Source organism: Mesoplodon mirus (genome assembly GCF_964341445.2).
Source record: "Mesoplodon mirus genome assembly, chromosome: 1".
Taxonomy (NCBI): Eukaryota; Metazoa; Chordata; class Mammalia; order Artiodactyla; family Ziphiidae; genus Mesoplodon; species Mesoplodon mirus.
In genome coordinates, this window is record NC_138976.1 from 88,598,693 (window position 1) to 88,607,821 (window position 9,129).

At 44.3% G+C, this 9,129-nt stretch overlaps 1 pseudogene across 1 annotated transcript; it reads right to left on the reverse strand.

Moving 5' to 3' along the window:
* Window positions 1-7,432: 7,432 nt before the first annotated feature.
* Window positions 7,433-8,914, reverse strand: LOC309804878 (triosephosphate isomerase-like; annotated as a pseudogene). Its single transcript has 2 exons — window positions 8,609-8,914; window positions 7,433-8,398 (listed from the first exon to the last, which is right to left on the reverse strand). The product of its transcript is annotated as a triosephosphate isomerase-like (transcript).
* Between the last annotated feature and the right edge of the window lie 215 nt (window positions 8,915-9,129).

Genomic DNA, 9,129 nt, shown 5'->3' on the forward strand with positions numbered 1-9,129 from the left:
ATGCCAGAGTCAACCAAAGCCTAGAGCCACGGTGGGGACTGTCCCAAAACACTGAGTCAGTGTCACTGAGGTCAGGAATGTTCCTCCACCTCCTTAGGCTGGAGGGGAGCCAAGATTCTAAAACCTAAAGAATTTGGACCACAATGATTCTATCACATATTTGTGCACACACACACACAGGTTAGAAGAGTATTTCATAACAGTCTTCAGCTGTTGTCACTGGCGAGCAGTAGTGACCCTTTATCACTTAAGAAATTACCATACTCACAGATTGAAAGCTAGGAACAGTCCCATTATTTTATATGTAAGGTCCAAGGAAATTACATTGCAAAAAGTGATGAAGGGACAATTAAGGGCTGCAGATGGGCATTTAGCAAAGAAACATGCATGTATTTCTAAAGGATTGGTAAGTTTTCTGGAATTATGCAACAGATATTGGCTCCAAACAATCCACTGGAAACAAAGCAGTGGCTATGTTCTAGCTATGTACTGTTACCTGTATTTCTAGGGGATGCCTGATATTCTTTAATTTGAGAGGCACATTTTAGCATTTCTGGAATTGGACTTCGATCTTGCAGTAAATATAAAATTTATTGGGGTCTTTCTCCTTTTCTTCATTCTCTTTCCTCTTCTGTTTCCCCCTCTGGAAAACCCTTATTAAAGAGCTGGTGCATTTTACCGAAGATGGTGTCTTAGAATTGAGGTAATGTACTTCCAATTTGTTTTGAAGTCCAGGTTGAAGACTAATGTTTTAGTTTAGTTCTGACCATTTTGTTCACAAAGTAGACTCTGATAATTTGCCCTCCAGGACTAGAAGGAACCCTAATGGGTCTGTGCTCTGACATGCTCTCAGATCTCAGCTCTTAGAGGGGCTCTTATCATAGGTGTGTCCTAATAAGGTCCTGGGAAGACTAAGTCTGCCAAAGGCCATGTGATGTGCTGGCAAATGCCAGGTTCCAGAAATGAACACAGTGACCTTGATGGTAGTACAATGTAAGATCTCTTTGCTTCAAGACTACAGAAATTTATACAAAGATTTATACAAATATATTTGTATAAATATAAATTTCAGAGAAAAACCTCTGTTTTGCTAAGTAAGGTACATTAGCATATATATATGTGTATATATATTTGATTTCTAAGCATAAAAAGTAAAAGCTGCCATCTTGTTGTAAGTTAGAATAAAAGAACATTAAGTCACTGGAATATATTAAATAACTAATCACATCAAGAATAGTCTAGGTATTAGTCCTGTGAAACAATCTGCTTCATAGATTAACATGAGAGCTTATTTGCATATATGCTATAGACACTTTTGAGAGAGTGTGTGTATGTATGTGTGTGTGTGTGTGTGTGTATATATATATATATATATAGCATATATGGCATATATAGTGTTTTAAAGAGAGTAAACACCATGTAGTTAATTCCTGTGGCCAAAGACAATTTCAGTGTTTTTGCAATATTTGACCATCTTCATCTTTGTAATACCATCTAAATTTGCATTTTTAAGAATCCCATATATTACTTAACAGAAGAGGCCTAAGGGGTATCAAAAGAGATGAGGCAAATTAAGTTTCCTTTTGTCCAACTTTGTGTCACTTCCTGCCTCCATAAATAGGGAAAGCAAAATATCTGTGCTTCTTATTCATGTACATCTGCCAAACCAATTAACACCTCCTGAATGTTATCATAATTGCATTTATTAACATAACATTAACATAGCAGGGAGATAACATTGAGGAGGTATTAATTGGTTTGGCAGGCACTCTTGAATGGGAAGCATAGAGAAGGGCCCTTCTCAGTATCTTATGTGGGTTTTTTTTTTTTTTTTTTTTTTTGGTGGTGGAGAGGAAATGAGATTACACTGAAAGAGAGAAAATATATCTTAACCAAAATAGTAGCCACATCACAGGGTCACTTGATTCTCCTTTCTAAAATCTCCAAAGAAGCATCTGCTCTAAAGCCTACCTGTTTGACAGTTTACCCAGATGCCCTCTCCGCCCCATTGTCCCTGTGCAGTTCTGGCTAAGGAGGCCTCTGGAGGTGTGCAGGCACAGATATGCTTCTCCAGGATGCACTGAGCTCCACCATAAATTTTTACAGCACCTCAGCTGCTTTAAAAATAATTCAAATGTGTTCCTGTGATGAGAATTTAATAGGGCTCCTACCCTTATAGAATCAGAGAACTACAGAGTGCTTTAACTAGATCCATCTATTCATTAACTCATTCAGTAGGCCTTAAGGAGCACCTACTGTAGCTCAGCACTGTAAAATGCTGGGGTAAATAGATAAACAAGACTCAATACCTGGCTCAAGATGTCCAGCTGACACAGGAATTGGCCATGGAGACAGTCATGGCAGGTGAATGGTTCAAAATGGACACCCATACATCTTCACTGAGTGAATGAATCAATGAAATGTGATCACTGTGGTTCCCCTCTGGTGGTGGTATGGAGGGTGGGGAGGTGGGCGTCTAGTGATGTGTGTATAAGGAGGCAAAACTGAAGACAGCAGATGATTATGGAAAGTTAAAATGAGGAGGGACTGAACTAAGGCAGAAACACTAGTGATGGAAAGGATAGCATAGATAAAGAGATCCACATGATCCAAATAGCTGCTCACATTTATTGAGGGTTTTCTTTGTGCCAGGCAGCGCTCTTAGCATTTGATTTGAATTTCATTTTCTCAACAAATGTATGAGGTGGTCCTATTATTATACCCGTTTTAAAGATGAGGAAGTTGAGTGTGGTAGGATGAGTAATGGCCCCCTAAGGCTGTCCACACTCTAATCCCCAAAACCTGTGAATATGTTACATTGCATAGCAAAAGGACTTTGCAGATGTAATTAGGTTAAGGATTTTGCAATGGGGAGATTATTTTGGATTATCTGTGTGGGCCTGAGGTAATTACAGGGCCTTTAACATGAATGGGACAGAAATAGAGTTTGAGTGAGAAGATAAGGGACAGAAGCAGAGGTCAGAGAAAAGAGAAAATGCCACATTGGAGGCTTTGAAGATGAAAGGGCCACAAGCCAAGGGATGTAGGTGGCCTGTAGAGGGGCTTTCCCCGGGCCCTCTGTATAATGAGACTCCTTCCATTTACCCACGTTTTCCATTTCCTTTCATTTTCATCCTCTTTGGGAAAGTACCGTGTTTAATTGTACAATATTTTTCTTACTAAAAAACTGTTTCGGGCTTCCCTGGTGGCGCAGTGGTTGAGAGTCTGCCTGCCGATGCAGGGCACACGGGTTTGTGCCCCGATCCGGGAGGATCCCGCATGCCGCGGAGCGACTGGGCACGTGAGTCATGGCTGCTCAGCCTGCGCGTCCAGAGCCTGTGCTCCGCAACGGGAGAGGCCACAACAGTGAGAGGCCCTCGTATCGCAAACAAACAAACAAACAAACAAACAAAAAACTGTTTCCCTCATTGCATTATCATTTCCATGAAGGCTGTTCCTGTGTTGTTCACTGTTGACCCAATTCCTAACACTGTGCCTGACATAAAAATTATACTCAATAAATGCGTGCTAAAAGAATGTAGGAAGGGCTTGCCTGGTGGCGCAGTGGTTGAGAGTCCGCCTGCTGATGCAGGGGACACGGGTTCGTGCCCCGGTCCAGGAAGATCCCACATGCCGTGGAGCATCTGGGCCTGTGAGCCATGGCCGCTGAGCCTGCACGTCTGGAGCCTGTGCTCCACAACGGGAGAGGCCACAACAGTGAGAGGCCCGCGTACCGCAAAAAAAAAAAAAAGAATGTAGGAAGGGAAGGAGTTCTCACACTTGCTCAGGGTGGCATATTTCTGAGCTGTCAGGGTGTCCCCCGAAGGCCTTGATGTATTGAAATAACAGACTTATAATCACCTTGTGACATGCAGGTGCCCCTGCCCAGATCTCCCTTCAATGAAGAACCTATTGACTCAGCTGCCGGGGTTGTGGTCTGTGGACAGCCTTAGTTACTGGCCCCTTCAGGGATTACCTCACCTGCAGAAAACTGCCTTAAAGTTATGCCCTTCTCAGGGTGGCCTATATCCAGTGACTGATTGAGATGAGCATTAAGGACTGGCCATTTCAGTCCAGCATGGGACAACTCTGGAGGCCAGTTTAGCTCCAGAGTTCCCTGTGAGATTGTCCAGGGTTGTCATGGGGCCCATACTGTGCTTGATTTCTGCCTTATCCAGTCCTGTGTCCACTTCCCTTCCACAGATGTTGATCCCAAGGACACTCCTTAATAAACATCCTGCATACTAAACTGTCTTAGAGTCTGCTTTCTGTTAGTTTGACCCCTGTCTCAAACAATCACTAAGCATAGAATTCTTTTGAGCCAGGTAGTTATAATCAGGAACAGAATCCAAAATTTAGGAAAAATGTATACAAGATCTTAATATTAAGGAAATTCTATCCATTAATTCTCTTTTCACTGAGTTAGGAAGACTGCTGTTAATAAAAACTTACCAGTGGAATCCCTCAACGTGCTGATCCCCACCCACCTCCAAACATGGTTTGACAGTCACACCAGATCTCTTTCCTAAGTATCTCTTTGATTCATCACCCTCATCACTCTTTTTTTTTTTTAAAGAAGATGTTGGAGGTAGGAGTTTATTAATTAATTAATTAATTATTGCTGTGTTGGGTCTTCGTTTCTATGCAAGGGCTTTCTCTAGTTGTGGCAAGCGGGGGCCACTCTTCATCGCGGTACGCAGACCTCTCACTATCGCGGCCTCTCTTGTTGCGGAGCACAGGCTCCAGATGTGCAGGCTCAGTAGTTGTGTCTCATGGGCCTAGTTGCTCCGCGGCATGTGGGATCCTCCCAGACCAGGGCTCGAACCCGTGTCCCCTGCATTAGCAGGCAGATTCTCAACCATTGCGCCACCAGGGAAGCCCCTACCCTCATCACTCTTAATTCAAGCCACCCATTACTTCTCACTTGGTTTAATGAACAACTCTGAGTCCCTTATTTTGTCTTGCTCCAATTTTTCTCCATGCTGGAGTGGCCATTGCCCCACTTAAAGCTCTTTAGTAGCTCCCCATCACCTGTAGCATAGAGTCTAACTCCTAAACATGGCATCCAAAATTCTCTCTGATTGGGCTTCTCCCTATTTCCAGACTCATCTCTGGAATGCCCTAATCACCCTCCCCCCTTTACCACTGCCTCCTTTGTTTTGGTCCTGCCAAAGTTCTCCAAACTGTCCATGCTGGTGCATAGGCCCATCGTGACCTGGACTCTCTTTAGAGCTCTAGCCTTGAATTGTGCCACCACTCATTCTTTCTAGTCTCAGCCATCCTGAGTGACATGCAGTTCATCAGTATGCCCTGTCCTTGTTTGCCTCTGGGCCTTTGCACATGTTGTTTCCTCTGTCTAGACTATTTTCTCTCTCTCTGACTACCCATCTCCCCGCCTTCTCCTTGCCAAGTTGATTTCCACTGATACTCACCCTTCCTTGATTCCCTGAGGATGAATCTGGTGCCTCTCCTATGTGCTCTTATGGCACCCTGTGCTTGGTCTTTTTTATAATAGCCGTACCATTCATAATTGCCTCTAAACATAACTGTCTCAGCCATTAGACTCAACTTCTTATTCATAGCTGTGAACACAGCAATGAGCATAGTACATAGCACATAGAAGGTACTTGGGAAATATTTGATGATGAATGAATGAAGAATCAAAGTCTCATGATAATCCTAATGCATAAGCAGAGTAAACATTTTTTGGCCACATTTTAGAGATATGGAAATTGAGGTTGACTTAGCCAAGGTTGTGTTGCATTCTGACTGCAAATCTAGAGCTACTTACTGGAAATGCCTCAGTCCTTCATTCATTCCACATTGTATCATTCTACAACTATTCCACAGGTTTGAAAGCCTGCTATGTGGTTGTGTATTGGGCTCCACTATAGGTGCTGGATTGACATGACCTGTCTTATGGAGCTTACATTCTAGAAGGAAAGATTGACAATAAACAAGTAACAAAATAATGTTGAGTAGAGGTTAAGTTCTATAAAGGAAATATGATGCAGTGATGTGGTTGAGTGGCATGCCAGTGCATGTAAGGGAGAGTGGTTCTTTAGAAATGGAGGTCGGGGAATAACCCTTGTAGGGAGTGACATTTGAGCTGAGGTCTGAAAGATAAGGAGCCAGTCACGAGACAAGGCAAAGAAGAGCCTTCCTGGCAAAGGGAAGAGCATGTGCAAAGCTCTGAAATGGGAAAGAACTCAGTGTGTTCAAGGATCAGAAAGAAGACCAGAATGGCAAGATCATAGTGCGTAATGGGAATAGCAGCAGTCTGGATCATGTAGGGCTGGTAGATCCTGGCCAAGAGTTTGGATTTTGTTCTAAATGAAATGGAAAGCCAGTGAAAATTTAAAGAGCAGAGATGGGTGGTTACTTAACCCAGACTGTGATAGTGTCGGAATCCTAATGATACAGGGGATTTGGATGATTAGGATTTCAGGAAATAAAATCCCACATAATTTGGAAAATGTAGTCTAGGATAAGAGCTCTAGAAGCAGTGTGGACCCAGTGGTCATTTTCCCTGGAGAATTACAGGTGCTTTTACAAACCAGATTATGGTTTCTACCAAGTACCCTCATACTAATAAACTCCATGTCTCAGTCTCCAGCTTCTTATTTCCAGTTGCCTGCTGGACAGCTCTTCCATACTGTCCTGCAATTTATATCTAAAGGTAGAACTGTTGGTTTGCCCACCTACCCTACCATGCAGTGGTATCCTCCTTCTTTATTAATGATCCATTTATTAAGTTATAGGCATCCTAAATGACAGCCCAGTAACAAAAGCCCAGCTGACCACCAAGTCCTGACATCTTCTACCACCCAAATGCTTTTCAGATTCAGCTTTATCGTCCTTGTCTCTTCTGGTTCTCATCTGCTATCACCAGGACTTTTGCAGCAACCTCCTAAATTATCATTAGCTGTCTTTACTCCAGTCCCATTTCAAACTCCTGCCAACCTAATCTTATTTTTTTTCCAAATGCAACGTCTTTCATATTTTATCTCCAATACAAAAGTAATAGTTTCTTGTTAAATTGCCAAATCCTATTACCAAATGAAAACCCAGTGTGCATCCTTCTAGACTTTCTTCTATGATTATACACACATATATACAAATTAGATTATAATATAATTCTGTTTGATGATTTGCCTTTTTATTTAATAGATTGTGAGCATTTTTCTAAATGAATAAATACACAGCTACATCATTTTTGGTGGCTTTGTATTATTCTGTGATATGGATGTACTATAATATACTTAAATAATTTCCTTTTGAAAGCCATTCAAATTATTTTGCTTTCACGAATGATCTGGAACATCTTTCTATATTTTTTCTACTTGTACCTCTTTCTGTCTTACTTTCTTCAGAAGATTTACTTGATATAGAACTCTTTTTTTTTTTTTTAGTGCCAGGTGTTTATTTCCCACACACGCGGGACTGCTCACAGACACAACACACACAGGCATTGGCACCGTGGGAGGGAGCAGCACCCCGGCCTCAGCAGAGGACAGGGCTTTCTCTCAGCCCGATCTCATGGCGTGAGATGGGACAGGACGGGTTCTTGCTCCTGCCTTCACTGGGGACTGAGGGGACCCATAAGCAAACACCCCTCCCACCTCTCAGCCAAGCTAAAGCCACCTTGGTGACAGGTTGAGTTCCAAATGATACAGTAAGTGGAAGCGGGAGTGGCCTGGTCCCAACCATTACAGGGTAGGGTGTAAACGGTAAAGGAAGAGGTACACTTTGGATTAGGCCACAAGAGGCAGCAAGTGACACCATCAGAAGCACGTGTGAAGGTCGGGGGGCAGTACAGTTACTGGGCTTCTGAGCTACCTAGTCCCTGTCTCAGCAGGAAGGGTAGCAGAGACGGGCAGGGCTTAATGTTTGGCATTGATGATGTCCACGAATTCAGGCTTGAGGGAAGCGCCCCCCACAAGGAAGCCATCCACGTCAGGCTGGCTTGCCAGCTCCTTGCAGGTTGCCCCAGTCATAGAACCCCCATAAATGATGCGGGTGCTATGAGCCACTGCATCAGAGATGTTGGACTTAAGCCATCCCCGGAGCTTTTCATGTACTTCCTGGGCCTGTTGGGGTGTCGCAGTCTTGCCAGTACCAATGGCCCACACAGGCTCATAGGCCAGGACAACCTTGCCCCAGTCCTTCACATTATCTGCGATGACCTTGGTTTGCTCAAAAACGACCTTCTCAGTGATGCCAGCTTCCCTCTCATCTAGCTTCTCCCCAGTGCAGGCACTTACTCCAAGTCCCTCTGCCAGGGCGTGAGCCACCTTCTGCCCAATCAGCTCATCTGACTCCCCAAAGACTTGCCTTCTCTCCGAGTGCCCCAGGACCACCCACGTGGCTCCACAGTTTTTTTTGTTTTTGTTTTTTTCTTTTTTTTTTGCGGTATGCGGGCCTCTCACTGTTGTGGCCTCCCCCGTTGCGGAGCACAGGCTCCGGACACGCAGGCCCAGCGGCCATGGCTCACGGGCCCAGCCGCTCCGCGGCATATGGGATCCTCCCAGACCGGGGCACGAACCCGTATCCCCTGCATCGGCAGGCGGACTCTCAACCACTTGCGCCACCAGGGAGGCCCCTCCACAGTTTTTGATCATGCCAGGGCTGATCTCCCCCGTAAAGGCCCCGTTAGCCACTTTGTAGCAGTTCTGTGCAGCCACTGCAATCTTGGGATCTAGCTTCTGCCGGGCGAAGTCAATGTAGACGGTGGGGGGTGCGCAAACCACCTCGGTGTCAGCCGGCACCTTGGCCGCGTTCAGAGTGTTGATGAGCTCCCCCAGATTGTTCTTCCGCCCGTTCATCTTCCAGTTCCCCCCAACGAAGAACTTCCTGGAGGGCGCCATTGTGCTGAATCCGGCACACTGAAGGTCACGAGCCGATATAGAACTCTTGATCACATATAATTTCTTTTAATATTGTTGTGGTTTCATGATGTATAGATGATATATAGGTTTTTTTTTTTTTTTTTTTTGGGCCACGCTGCACAGCTTAGGGGATCTCAGTTCCCTGGCCAGGGACTGAACCAGGGCCATGGCAGTGAAAGCCTGGAATCCTAACCAGTATGCCACCAGGGAACTCCCTGTATAGTTGGGGTTTTTTTTAATT